The sequence below is a fragment of the Delphinapterus leucas genome, chromosome 15 (genome assembly GCF_059928025.1).
Source record: "Delphinapterus leucas isolate spDelLeu-1000000601 "Yukka" chromosome 15, BTC_Dleu_Yukka2, whole genome shotgun sequence".
Lineage (NCBI taxonomy): Eukaryota > Metazoa > Chordata > Mammalia > Artiodactyla > Monodontidae > Delphinapterus > Delphinapterus leucas.
The window spans coordinates 60,731,495-60,746,648 of record NC_143143.1 but is presented as its reverse complement, the minus strand read 5'-3'; the positions used below and the strand labels follow the sequence as shown (position 1 = coordinate 60,746,648).

At 44.0% G+C, this 15,154-nt stretch overlaps 1 long non-coding RNA gene across 2 annotated transcripts in view; it reads right to left on the bottom strand.

The window, feature by feature from the left end:
• LOC149747472 (uncharacterized) overlaps positions 1-15,154 on the bottom strand; it is a 39,424-nt gene that overhangs the window by 21,009 nt on the left and 3,261 nt on the right. Inside the window, exon 3 of one of the 2 annotated variants that reach the window (XR_016387900.1) lies at positions 1-15,154. This exon is cut by the window's left edge and continues 21,009 nt beyond it. This is a non-coding gene — a long non-coding RNA (uncharacterized LOC149747472). The other variant, XR_016387901.1, reaches the window with a different exon arrangement.

Sequence of the window (15,154 nt, the reverse complement as noted above, 5' to 3'; positions counted from 1 at the left end):
CTATTCTCCCCCAAGATTTTGGGTTTTCCCCAAGCTTGGAGTGCCCACCAGACACTCAGATGAAGTTAGAACCCATAGATGGGGGGCAGGCCTGGATGCTCCTACTATAGAAAGTTGGTGGCAGCTGTCACAGACTTCTCTAGCCCAGCCTAGTTGTCCAGGGGCTTTAGGTGACTCTAGGGGAAGTTTTTGCCTGATGGGGCTGTCACTAATGACAGGATCCCTTATCAGCTGTGCCATGGGGCCCAGGCCACTGATTCCCCTTCTGGTACCTGGTCTGGTCCTCCAAAGACCAAGGAGGGCCAAGCTTGGAAGGGGTGGTCCTTGCTTCATCTTATCTTCCCCCCACTTCTCCCTATGTCAACTGCCCTCTACACCAAAGCCTACAGGAACCTGACTCTTCTGTTAGGCCATGGAATAAAGAACTTTCTTTTCAAAACAAATTTTCCAAGTCTTTTCCTAATATTTGGCTTTAGGTGATGCCTCTGACCTCATCTCCCACCTCTCCCTCCCTCCCTGGGCTCTGGACACACATGCCTCAGACACAAAGACCTCAGGGTCTTTGCACTTGCTGTTCTATCTGTCTGGGATTTCCACCTCCTTCAGGTCTGTGCTCAAATGTCCCTTGTCAGTGAGACCCTTCCCTGTCCTCCCTAGTTAAAATATGCCCACCTTACTCTTATCCACCCTTTCCCGTCCCCATTTCATTTTTTCCTTGGGACAGACAGTTTTGTTACATAAGCCAAAAAATTGTGGGTTTTGTCCCAACTAATTTGAATTTTCCTTCCTGTGCAAACTAGGCATTCCTAAACATTACAGCCCTTGATGAAGACTTGACAGCTGACCCCTCCAAAGACAAGGGCCCCTCCCTTAGCCTCACCAAAGCACTTGGCATAGAGTCGGGTACATCAGAGGCCATGACCCAAAGCAGGACAACCTGCCTTGTGGCTGCAGTTGGCACAAAGATGCTCTAAGATAACAGATGTGTGTAGGATGACAGCTGGGCCATGGATAAGGCAGAGGAAACACATTCATTCAGATGGAGCTGGCCTGTGCCCCATCTTTCCCATCCTTGCCAACCTAGGGTTTAACCCAGTGATTGGGAAATACCTTTTCTTTTTTCCTTGTTAAGGGCCAGCCAGGGCCAGCCCTTTCCACCGGGCCTAGCGAGCAAGGTTGAAACTATGGTGCTTCTGGGCAGGCTGAGGTTTGTGGCTAGAGGCTGGACCTGATCCCTGCCATGTCCCTGACAACCAGTCTCCCTGACCCTGCACACCCACGCCACCTACCCACCAGGCCATTCCCAGAGTTGCTCTGGCCTGGCCAGCTCAGCAGCCGTGGAGTGCCCCAGAGAGTGGAGGGAATGTGAGATGTCATTCAGAGGCCAGCTGATGCAACCCTCCTGGAGAGATGGGCAGACTGAGGCCAGTGAGGGGAGGAGACCTGCCCAGGGTCACACAGACGTTCAACAAAAGCCCAGGGCTTGTGAGACCAGGCCAACCTGGGTTTTAACCCAGCCTTCGCTTAATTTCAGAGTGGCTTTGGGCAAGTTCCACCACCTTTGTGAGCCTCGGTTCCCTAATCAAAGGTCAGAACAGTCTCTCTTGTATCGGGTTGTGAGCAGGATGAAATGAGGCATCTACACAAACAGCAGGGGCCTGACCCCCACAGTCCATCAGCAGGTGGTGACTCCCCCTAAGAATAGCTCTGGAGCCCCCAAAAGAGGAGGCCCCATCGTAAATGCACTACTCCACCAGCTCATTTCACCTTCACAACAGTCCTGGAACGTAATACAATTAGTAACCCCATTTTACAGATGAGGAAACTGAAACCCCAAAAAGTTGAGATGTGCTACACTTTCCCAGGATGAGAAGCCTGGATTGTTCCTGCCAAGATGTACCCCATCTTGGAAACCACAGCACACCCTTGCTGTCTGATTCTAGCTGTGTTCATTGTCTTTGAGCTATTTTGCACCTTTGTAAACCGTAGGTAACTGATGAATGTGCAAACTCTGTCTTGTCTGGTAGAATTGACTTCCCTCCCCTTTGTGGAAAAACTAGCATTGCCTCTATTTATAACTCAATTCCTTTACTCCATATAAGTTTGTGCTTTTATGACTTTTCCTTTGGGCCAGTTATAACATTTATCTGGTTCTCTTACTGTTTAACAAGTAAAATAAAACCTTCAACACATCATTTTTAGATTTGTATGAGAGTCATGATTTTACCTTTTTCTGAAGGTTATCTTTTAACAAGGCCTAAGAAATCAGTGCCTGATCCTTATGGCAACAGTCCTGGAAATCAACTCTCCTGTCCTCCCTTGCTCACCTCCAGTGCTCCAGACTCATGTGTATTTCATGTGTATTTTCTAGATAATCCTCATATAGGATGCTACTTATCACCCTTCAGTTTACAAATGAGGAAATTAGGGCTCAGAGAGGCAAAGCAACTTAGCCAAGGTTACACAGCTAAAGCCAGCAATTTCTCCTTCTGGAGCTCTGTGTGTGTGTGTGTGTGTGTGTGTGTGTATGTGTGTGTGTGTGTGTGTGTGTGTGTCCTGCCTCCTTGACTAGATTGTGAATCCAGCTCCACGTGGAGTCCAAAGAATACATTTGGAAATGGTGTGGTGTGTGATGGGGGTCAGGTGATACCGTTAAATAGCAGCTTCCAGAGGCCTTGGCAGGTCGCTCAGTCTCAAGGGAGTGAGGCTGCAGTGTTACAGTGGGCCGTGCCTTTGACCCCTCCAAATCCTGAAGGATAGTCCAGGCCTATGCGGTGGCCCCCTCTGTCCCTTCCTGTATCTCCCCACTGAGAAGGTTGCCCAAGGTCCAACAGTTTGTAAATGTTGGAGCCTAGACTTGAACCCAGGAAGTCCAACCTTGCATGCTGCAGTCTTTAAGACCTGGACTTAAGCCCAAGTTTTTTCTTCTCAACAGTGTGTGACCCTGGGCAAGTTATTTAACCTCTCTGAGCTACTTAACCTCTCATGAAGTAGTTAAGATAATTGAATTAGATAATGTAAGCCAAGTGCCAGAAACATGGTAAATACTCAATAAATAGTGCTATTTCCCAAGGCCTCATTATCTCAAATAATGAGCCACCACTTAGGACCCCTGCCATGTGCCAGACACTGTGGGAGGTGCTTTGGTGACATCATCTCCAGGAATTGTCCCAACAACCCTTGGGGAGAGACTATGGTGATCCCTATTTGACAATTTGATGCCATTTGCCTGAAGTTACACAGAGAGTAAGCAATAAGGTTGAGATATAAACCAGGTTGCCTGACTCCAAGACCTAGACACTTTTCCACTCTATGCATTCATTAATTTATTTGATTCAACAAGTATTTATTGGGCATCTACTATGTATGCAAGGCACCGTTCTAGGAGGTAGAGATACAGCAGTGAACCAAACAGACACAAATCCCTGTGCTCATGAAACCGATGTTCTAGTTACAGGAGCATCAAGAAAAGCTTCTGGCCTTTCAAGGTAAGGCTGGTCACCCATCCCACCTGCTTGACCAAGGCGGGGCAAGTACCTGATGGGACATTGGAGTTGGAGCTGGACATGGCTAGGGTAGTGGGCAGGGGAAAGGATCATGGCCAAAACTATGAAAAGATGAATACAAAGCTGTCTGCTGAGAGAAGTGGGGAATGGCCTCAGAAACAACAGAGCAGAACCTCAGTGCCCCTGGGACTTGGATTCCCTGAGGACTGTTTTTTCTCTGAGGTCAACAATGCCCAGAGCTAAAAGCAGGTATTTCCATGCATGAAGACTCTGACTACACTGTGGACAGAGCCTGCTTTGGGGCCCCCAATCTAGGGCTCCCTGAACCTCCAGGTAGAAAGAATCAGGATGAAGGTGATACATACACCTCACTTGGCACGGCTGCCTTCGGTGGATATTTGGGTGGGCCCAGGCGCCCTCTTGTGGCTTCCCTTGTCTATGCATGGACCCTTCATGTGTCCCTGTGGTTGGAGGGGCTGCCCGTGCCTAGACCATTTCTCTGTTTCCAGCCTGGACCCTTTCCCCTATTCCCAGCTTTTCCTGCCTCCAGCTGAGGCCTCAAAAACTTACTCAGTTTTCTCATCTTTTACTGCGTAGACCTTGGAACACAAAATTGGGCGCCTGCAAGCCCTTTGATGCTATCAGCAGGCACAGCCATGTGGTGGTGTAGCACATAGGCACACCATTTGGTTCAAATCCTGACTGTATCCATCACTTAGGAGCAATTGGACAGCCTTGCTGGGCCTTACTTTTCTCATTTTAAAAATGAAGATCATAATAGTTTCTACCTTAAAGAGCTATGAGAATTAAATGCGATAATACTCATTGGCCAATTTATCTGTTAAAGCCACAATACCATTCCTGTTCTACACACACACACACACAAACAAATGTTATGCCTCTCCCCTATATTGCAGGGGCCTGAAGCCTGACTTGCCATCAGAGTTCCAAGTTAGATTCAGCCAATGGGAGGCAGCAAAGGCACGTTATTGCTTCTCCAACAGCAGTAGGAGAATCTCTAGTTTCGGGATTCAGTTTTACAGACACCTCCGCAGGCTTTTCCCTGAACACAGCCTCAGGATAGGAGGCAGCTGTGATCATTGCCAGTGGTTTCCTGCAGTTCCTACAACTTCCAGACTCTTTGAAAGCTGTCTCCAGCCTAATCTTTATATTTTAAGCCATCTAATGGTTTTGTAAGCTCCCAGTTTTTCATATTAAATCCATTCCTGCTGGATGCAGAGCAACTAGGGCTCTCATTCATTGTTCTGGAAGTATAGAATGGCACACCCACCTTGGAAATCCATTTGACGGTTTCTTATAACATACACTACTACCACATGACCCAGCAATCCCACTCTAGGAATATACCCAAGACTAATGAAAACATATGTCCACACCAAGACCTGTGCGTGAATGTTAATAGTAGCATTATTCATAATTACTCCAACATGGAAATAATCAAAACATCCATCAATAAGATAAACTGTGGTACAGCCATAGAGCAGAATATTATTCAGAAATAAAAAGGAAGGAACTGATACATAGAACAACATGGATGAACCTCAGACATGACGAGTGAAGAAAAGCCAGGCACAAAAGAGTGTATATTTTATGTGTCAGCCATGGACGTGTGCCAGTCTCTCTTCAAGAAAGAAACTGCCAAGCAGCTGTGAGGAGTGACGTTCTCCAATAGCTCACAGCTGTAGCAACTTTGATAATGCTGAGGCCACGCTCTTCACGGCAGCTCACCCAGTGACAGGTCACAGAGGGAGTACAGAGGGATGCCCGGCTGTTTCAGCCCAACATGGGACTCTATGGGAATCTTCGTAAGCCTGAGGCTCCTCCTCTCCAGTTTTCATTTCTTTCCCGTCTCCTTTCACAGGTGTTAGACCTGCATTGTAGTATGAAAATCCTTCTCACCTACTCCTGTTCCCGTTCTCCTTTTTCTTTCACAAGCCCTATCTGCAGTAAATCTCTAGAACCGCTAACTCCATTCTGACATCTGCTTCCCAGGACCCCAAACTGACATTCTTTTTTATGAAATTTTAAGAGGGGCCAAATTAATCTGTAGGGACAGAAAGCAGATCGGTAGTTGCCTGAGCCAGAGGTTGGAGAGACGGACTGCAGAGGGGCATGAGGAAACTTTTTGGAGTAATGTAAATGTTGTATATCTTGATTATCATGGTGGTTACACTGGTGTATACATTTGTCAAAACTCATTGAAGTGTACAGTTAAATCAGTGATTTTATTGTATACAAATTATACTTCAATAAGGATTTTTTTTTAATCTCTGCTTTCGAGAAATATCTAGAGTGTGTGTGGTGGCTATAGGACTGTGCACATTTGTCAAAACATAGACTTGTACACTAAAAAGGAGGATTTGTATTATGTATGAGTTATACTTTCATGAAAAAAAAGAATGAATCAGGAAAATAATTTTTACTGATTATCTCAAGTGACAATATGTATGGGGGGGGATGCTCCATTGGAGGAATCACACTTCCTGATTTCAAAAATTACTACAAATCTACAGTAATCAAGAGTGTAGTACAGGCATAAAGACAGACATATAGCCCAATGGAACAGAATAGAGAGCCCAGAAATAAACCCTTGCATATATGGTCAAATGATTTTTGACAAGGGTGCCAAGACCATTCACAGGGGAAGTACAGTCTTTATAACAAATGGTGCTAGGAAAACCGGATATCCATATGCAAAAGAATAAAGATGAATCCCTACCTCACACTATACACAAAAATTAACTCAAAATGGATCAAAGTCCTAAATGTAAGACCTAAAACTATAAAACTCTTAGAAGAAAACAGGGTAAAAGCTTCATGATATTGGATTTGGCAATGATTTCCTGGATCTGATACCAAACGCACAGGCAACAACAACAAAAATAAGCAAACTGGACTTCATGAAAATTTAAAACTTTTGTATACTCAAAGACACTCTCAACAGAGTAAAAAGCAACCCACAGAATGAAAGATATTTGCAAATTATATATCTGATAAGGGATTAATATCCAGAATATATAAAGAGTTTTTAAAATTCTACCCCCCCACACACAAAATCCCAATTCAAGATCTATATCAGGGGAACTACAAACAACTCTGATGAAACAAATCAAAGAAGAACTAAATAGAGAGATATTCCATGTTCACAGATAGGAAGACTCAATATTATTAAGACGTCATGTCTTTCAAACTTTATCTATAGATTCAATGCAGTCCCAATCAAAACCCCAACAAGCTACTTTGTGGATATCAACTTATTCTAAAGTTTATGTAGAGAGGCAAAAATCCCAGCATAGCAAACACTATATTGAAGGAGAACAATTACCCGACTTCAAGACTTACTATAAAGCTACAGTAATCAAGACAGTGTGGTATTGGTGAAAGAACAGACAAGTAAATAGATCAGTGGAACATAACAGAGAGCTTAGAAATAGACCCAAATAGATATAGTCAACCGATCTTTCACAAAGGAGTAAAGGCAATATAATGGAAAAATGATAGCCTTTTCAACAAATGGTCCTGGAACAGCTGGACATCTACATGCAAACAAACAAAAGAATCTGGACACTGACCTTACATCCTTCACAAAAATTAACTCAAAATGAATCACAGACCTAAATCTAAAATGCAAAACTATAAAACTCCTAGAAGATAACATAGGAGATGTTATCTAGATCAGCGGTCCCCAACCTATTTTTAGCACCAGGGACCGGTTTCGTGGAAGAAAATCTTTCCACAGACTGGGGGTGGGGGGGATGGTTTGGGGATGATTCAAATGCATTAAATTTATTGTGCACTTTATTTCTATTATTATTACATTGTAATATATAATGAAATAATTATACAACTCACCATAATGCAGAATCAGTGGGAGCCCTCAGCTTGTTTTCCTGCAACTAGACGGTCCCATCTCGGGGTGATGGGAGACAGTGACACCCAAAGTGTGTTGCTTATGTCGTCTACTCTGTATTCTCATTTTGGTTGCTGTCGCTGCAGAAAACCCTGCTTCACAAAGACAGGATGTTGGAAATGGAAGCAGGCTTTTCAGTGCTTCTGTGGCAATCTCAGGATATTCCGCCTTGGCTTTAATCCAGAACATACGGAGATTTGAAGTTGTCTCAAGCATACTTTTAAGGCCACCATCATTTGAGATCTCAAGCAGTTGATCCGCTTCTAGCACAGACAAAACTTTCAACTGATTCACCTGGCTTATTCACAAATGGGTCGCGGATCCATTCCTTCCCACTTCGGGGGTCTTCGTGGTTGGGAAGTAATGCTCAAACTCTTTTGAAAGCTGAGATGGGTGATCATGCACCAGCTGGGAGAAAGAAGGCCCTGGCTCAGTCTCTTTCAAAATCTCTGCTAATGTTTGAAACATGTCCAAAGTCCCAATGCTCACTCATCGCTCCCATAATTTCAGTTTGGCTTTGAATGCAGCCACTTTATCTGCCGACTTGAACACAGCTGTCATTACCCCCTGAAGTGACAGACTGAGTTCGTTGAGCAGGTTGAATATGTCACACAAGTAAGCAAGTTTTGCGACCTATTCTGTGTCACTGAAATGTGCTGCCAGTGGTGACTGTTTTTCTAAAAGAAATTTCTGGAGCGGCTCTCGTTAACTCAAAAACTCTGGTCAGTGATCTACCTTTAGAAAGCCATTTCACTTCTGTGTATAAGAGAAGACATGTGTGCTCTGGGTCCATCTCCTCACAGAGCTGTGCGAACAGACGTGAGTTAAGGGCATGTACTTTAACGTGGGTGATAATTTTAATCACATCCTGCAAAACGTTAAGTTCAGGTGACATTTTCCAGCTAGCCAGCATTTCTCTTTGGATGACACAGTGCGTAGACTCACATTCAGAAGCGACCTCTTTGGCCCGAGTAGTGAAACCAGAAAACCGTGCAGTCATGGCAGCTGCTCCGTCACACATATACCAGCACAAAATGACCAATTCCGTTTTCCTGATATGTAATCATTCAAATACTTGAATAATTATTCAGCTGTGGTGTTCCCTGGCAACAAAAGTGCACATAACATAGCCTCATGCATATCCTCCTGAAAAATGTATCTCACAAAAACAAGCATTGTTGCCTTGTTGTCAACATCGGTAGACTTGTCATCCTGGATTGCGTACCACGGTGACTCATTAATCCTCTCTAACAATTGTGCCTCAATATCCTCTGCTATTACAACAATTCGTCTAGTTATGGTGGTAGCCGAAAGAGGAACACGTGCCACTATTGAACTGCAGCCTCTCCTAATAGTTCACGACAAATGTCCTTAGCAGCAGGCAGGATCAACTCTTCCCCAATAGTAAAGGGCTTCTTAGCTTTAGCAATGCAGTTAGCCACTAAGAATGATGCTCTCAGTGCAGACGCATTTGATGAAGTAGTGGCCTTCAATAATTGCTTCTGTTCCTCGTGTCCACATTTTTTCTTTTGAAAAACTCCAAAGGCTTGTCTTTTAACGCAGGGTGCTTGGTCTCCATGTAGTGAAGCAGTTCCGAAGGTTTCATGGCTTCGTTGGATAGCTGGTCTCCACATATTATACAAAGCGGGCTTGGAGAATGTGAATCACCTGTTGCAATGAATCCATAATTTAAGTAGGACTCTTGGTATTTTCTTTTAAATGCAGCTTTCTTTTTGTTGGCAGTCTTAGAGTCTTCTGCTGTCTCATCATTGGGTCTTTCCTCCTTTTCAAAGAAGCTCTCCAGCGATGCTTGTGTTTTACTCATTTTGGCTAGAGTTAGCTTGTGGGCTTACCAAAACTGTGACTGAGACAAGTACGCAGTGCGGGAAAGAGGCACGGACAGAAGTGGTAAATAAAATAATGGGCGGGGGGTCACATGCAGACTAAAATAAGTGTCGGATTCTGTCTTAAAACCTGCCACCAGATGCAGCTGTATGATTGAAGTACATCAACTCACTTGCCACTTTAAAGCCTGCCACCAGATGCAGCTTGTCACTTACTGATAGGGTTTTGATATGAGTCTGCAAGCAACTGATTTATTATGGTTTCTGTGCAGTCACACCTCTCTGCTAATGATAATCTGTATTTGCAGCCACTCCCCAGCACTAGCATCACGGCCTCAGCTCCACCTCAGATCATCAGGCATTAGATTCTCACAAGGAACACGCAACCTAGATCCCTCGCATGCGCAGTTCACAGTAGAGTTCGCGCTCCTATGAGAATCTAATGCTGCTGCTGATCTGACAGGAGGCAGAGCTCGGGAAGTAATGCCAGCGATGGGGAGTGGCTGTAAATACAGATGAAGCTTTGCTGGCTCACCCGCCGCTCACCTCCTTCTGTGTGGGCCTGTTCCTAGCAGGCCACGGACCGGTACCGGTTTGTGGCCTGGGGGTTGGGAACCCCTGATCTAGATGACCTACAGTCTGGCAATAACTTCTTAGATACAATACCAAAGGCACAATTCATGAAAGAAAGAATCAATAAGCTGGATTTCATTAAAATTTAAAAAGTCTCCTCTGCTATAGACACTGTTAAGAGTATAAAAGACAAGCCACAGACTCGGAGAAAATATTTGCAAAAGTCATATCTGATAAAGGACTTTAATCCAAAATGTACAAAGAATTCTTAACAACAATAAGAGTTGTTCAACAATAAGAAAATAACCTGATTAAAAATTGGGCCAAAGACCTGAACAGACACCTCATCAAAGAAGATACACAGATGGCAAATAAGCATACGAAAAGATGCCCCACATCATATATCATCAGGGAAATGCAAATGAAAGCAATGAGATACACCTATTAGAATGGCCAAAATTCTGAACACTGACAACATGAAATGCTGGTGAGAATATGAAGCAACAGGACCTCATTGCCTGTGGGAATGCAAAATGGTACAGCAGCTTTGGAAGCAGTTTCTTACAAAACTAAACATACTCTTACCATACTATTCAGGAATTATGTTCCTTGGTATTTACCCAAAGGAACTGAAAACTTATATTCACACTAACGCCTGCCCATGTATGTTTATAACAGCTTTACTTATAATTGCTAAAACTTGGAAACAACCAAGACGTCCTTCAGTAGGTGAATGGGTAAACTGTGGTACATCCAGATAGTGGAATGTTATGCAATGCTTAAAAACAAAAAAACAGACCAAAAAAAAAAAGCTATCAAGCCATGAAACATATGGAAGAATCGTAAATGCGTATTACTGAGTGAAAGAAGCCAGTCTGAAAAGACTACATACTGTATGATTCCAGCTCTATGATATTTTGGAAAAGGCAAAACTGTGAAGATTAAAAAGAACGGTGCTTACCAAGGATTAAGAGGAAGGAAGAGATGAATAGGTGGAGAGCAGAGGATTTTTAGGGCAGTGAAATTAAATTTCTCTGTATGAAACTATAATGGTGGAAACATGTCATTATACATTTGTCCAAACCCATAGAATGTACAACACCTAGAGTGAATCCTAATGTAAACTATGAACTGTGGTAATAATGATGTGTCAATGTAAGTTCACCAATTATAAAAAATGTAGTACTCTGTGGGGGATATTGATAAAGGGAGAGGCTGCACATGTGTTGCGGGAGAGGGTATGTGGGAAATCTCTGTCCTTCCTCCCAGTTTTTGCTGTGAATATGAAACTGCTCTAAAAATAATGCCTATTTGAAAACAACCTAATTCAAAAATGGGCAAAGGACTTGCACAGACAGTTCTTCAAAGAAGATATACAAATGGCCCATAAGCACGTGGATAGATGCTCAACGTCACTAATCATTAGGGAAATGCAAATCAAAAACACAATGAGATACCGCCTCATACCCATTAGGATGGCCACTATCAAAAAATAAAACCAAAAACAACAAGCGCTGGCAATGATGTAGAGAAATGTGAACCATTGTTCACTGTTGGGAATGTAAAATGTTATAGCCTCAGTGGAAAACAGTATGGCAATTCCTCATAAAATTAAAAATAGAATTACCATTGGTTCAGCAATTCTACTCCTAGGTATATATTCAAAACGACTGAAATCAAAGTCTTAAAGAAATATTTGTACACACATGTTCACAGAAGCATTATTCATAATAGCCAAAAGATGGAAGCAACCTAAGTGTCCACCAACCGATGAGTGGATAAGCAAAATGTGATATGTATAGATATTCCATTAGATAGATAGATATATAAATATATATAGATAGATAGATATCTATGATACAGATATATACATGGAATATTATTCAGCCTTAAAAAGGAAAGAAATTCTGAGACACGCTACAACATGGATGAAACTTGAAGACATTAAGCTGTGAAATAAGCCAGTTACAAAAAGACTATACTGTATGATTCCACTTAAATGAGGGATCTAGAGTAGTCAGATCTTTAGAGACACGATTCTACAGAAAGCAGAATGATGATCATCAGGGATTGGGAAGAGACGGGAATGGGGAGTTAAGGTTTAATGGATACAAAGTTTCAGTTTTGCAAGATAAAATGAGTTCTGAAGATGAATGTTGGAGACTGCACAACAATATGTATGTACTTAATATCACTGAACTGTACACTTCTAAATAATTAAGATAGTTAAATTTTGTCATGTGTATTTTACCACAATAAAAGACTTTCAAAAAACTAAGTTATATTATATATATACATATATATAATTTTTTTTAAGAGTTATCTCCTCCAGGTGTCAAATATGCTGGGCACCCCATCGACAAGGGGAATGGGAAGTTCAGATACTACTGAACAGTATTAATCACGGAGGGCTTCTCGGAGGAGGTGTAGTGGTTGGGCTGATGCTAGGCCAAAGGGGTAGGATTCCAGTGGTGAATGATTCCACCTCAGTGTTCATCTGGATCCTGCTTCTCAGCTCACTGCTTCACAGTTTCCATGGAGACAGTTTCCAGAGAACTTGGAATACCCATGTTGCTGTCACTTGGCAACCAAGAACTGGTAGCTGCAGCAACCTGCCACGTTCTTTCCATCATCCTGGGCCCTCATCTCCGGCATGGGCTCTGTACAGCCCAGGCACTGGGGGCCCAGCTAGGGAGGCACCTTCCACCTGCTTTCCTCTCAGCCACTCACAGGCCTCACAGGGACAACTGAGACTCTTGTTGATGGAGGTAAGTCCACAGAAAATGCTAGATGGACTGGGGTCAGAACACAAACAACCTCCAGCCCCACAGGATTCTCCCATTTGCTTCCATCCATGGAGGACCCTGGGGTCCAGTGTGGATGGAACACAGTCCTGATCTCAAGGGACTCACAGCCTGGTGCAGGAGACAGAGCTCACTTCATTCTTTCAGTACCCAGATGCTAGTGCCTACTCCATGCTGGCTGCTGACCCACAGACTAGGGTGTGGGGGATGAGGCACAAAGCAGACTCCATGGTGCCCCACTCACTCCTCAGCAGGCACCTCTAAGAACCACAGACTTCTTTCTTTAAACTTCGCAATTCTCTGCCTGAGGGCTTTTCATGCCCCCAGAAGCAGCCCTTGACCTGTGGCAGATGGGAGTCAGTGAACAAAACACACCAGTTCCCTTGCCTTCAATTGAAACAACTCTGAGACATGTCCTACACTGTTTGCCAGAGTTGCCTGGCAGGACTGAGCTCCAGGTGCCCAGAGCTCCTGGCTTGAGCACATAACATACATTGGCTGCCTTTCATCCCGTGTCACTTCTCTACTCCCTTATTGCTATCTCCTGGAATCAGCTCCCCAATAAACCACTCAAATCCTCACCTCAAATTAGCTTCTGAGGGAACCCAAGCTAACAGGGATGATGTATAACAAGGAACCAAAGTTCTGTGAGATGCGAGCTCTAACCGATTGCACGCAAAGCAGTGGCTGAACCAAAGGGAGCTGTCTGCCCAGGGCAGGCAATAGTGGTAGGGGGGACATTGTCTTTAAAAACTTAAAAGCAGTAATAACATGGACCAACAGCCAGTCTACTTTTTATTATCACCATGAACCAGTCATTCTAACCAACTTCAGTGATAAAATTCCCCTCCCCACTGAAGCTGATAGATCTCACTGTTCCATGCCTGCTCCTTGGCACTCCACTGAGGCCAGCTGCACTGAGGAGAGAGTCACTGTGGGCAGAGGAGATGGGGGAAGGCCTCAGTTTGTAGCAGTGACCTTCTAATCACCCAGTACCAGCTGCCTGGTACAGTCCTCCAAGTGTCCCTCTGCCATGGCAGTTTTCACTAGGTTACCTCTATCTGTAATTTTTTTTAACCACTAGACAGTGAGCTCCATAGAGGCAGGAACTACGGCTTGGTCATCTGGGACTTGCTCATAGTAGACACTTTGGAATGGGGCTGCTACTGGGCGGGTACTTTTGTGCAGTGCACAGCCTGCATCACTATCCATGGCAACCCGGCCTATGGAGGTTTAGTGAATTAGTGAATGAACGAATGAATGAATTGGTGAGAACTTCCAAAAGTGGGGAAAGACACTGCAAGCGGAAGAGACAGAGCAAGCAAAAGTAGGAAGCTTGTAAGTGCAAAGCTTCTTAGTGGAAAGGGCAAATAGCTTTATGTCACAGGCAGTACATCTCAGGAGTTCCATAGCCACCAGCTTCAGCATCACCCAGAGTGTCGTCAACATACCTGCACTCCACCTCAGAAATGCTCAGCCAGAATCTCTGCAGATGGGGTTCAAGAATTTGGGCATCCCAGGGGAACCCCAAGAACACAAAATTTGGAAAAGTACAGGGCCAGCTAACAAAGTGAGTGGTGGACTGCAAAGCGGTGAGACTGGCCCAGTGGGCCTGAGCCCAGGCCAATAATTCATTCATTCAGCATTCATTCATTCAATAAGTATATATTGAGCCACGAAGGCATTCAGGTATATACCTGTGCACAAGACAGACATGGTCCCTTCTCCCTTGTCACAGTTTAGTGGGAAGACAGTCATTAAATAATTAAGCAAATAAATATCTAATATAGTGTCAGCTTATGAGTAATGCTTTGCAAGAAAGAAAGCAAGGTAAGAGGTTAAGAATAGAAGGTTATTTTAGATGGGATGTCAGGGAAGCCCTCTGCTGAGACTGACAGGAGGTGAGGGAAGGAGTCACTTAAAATGAAAGAGCAAACCATGCAGATGTTTGGGGAAAGAGCAATCCAGGCAGAGGGAGTATATGCAAAGGCCTAGAGAATAGAACATGTGGAAGAGGGAGACTGGTTAGGAAGCTTCTGCAATAGTCCAAGTATGAGATGCCAGAGGCTCAGACCAGGGTGGAGGCAGTGAAGGTGGGTGGAAGTGGTCCGGTTCAGAATATATTTTGAGGGTTAAGTTGACTAGCTTTGCTGTTGCATCAGATGTGGGTGTGAAAGAAGAGGGGAGTCAAGGTTATTGCAGTCAAGAGTGCAGGGAAATTGGAGGGAGTAATGTTAGAGAGAGACATTGGGGTGGGGAGCACAGACCACAGGAAGGTTCCTGCAGACCATGGGAAGGACTTACTTTTCTTCTGAGTGTGATGGAAGCCCTGGGAGGGTTTTGAGTAGAGAAGCGATGTGATCTGGCATGTGTTCTAACAGCATCTCCAGTTGCAGAGTGTAGAACAGACTTCAGGGAGACAGAGGTGGAGTATGGCAGTTTAGAGGCTGGTGCAGACATCCAAGCGAGAGATGATGATGGCTTGCAGGGTGCTGA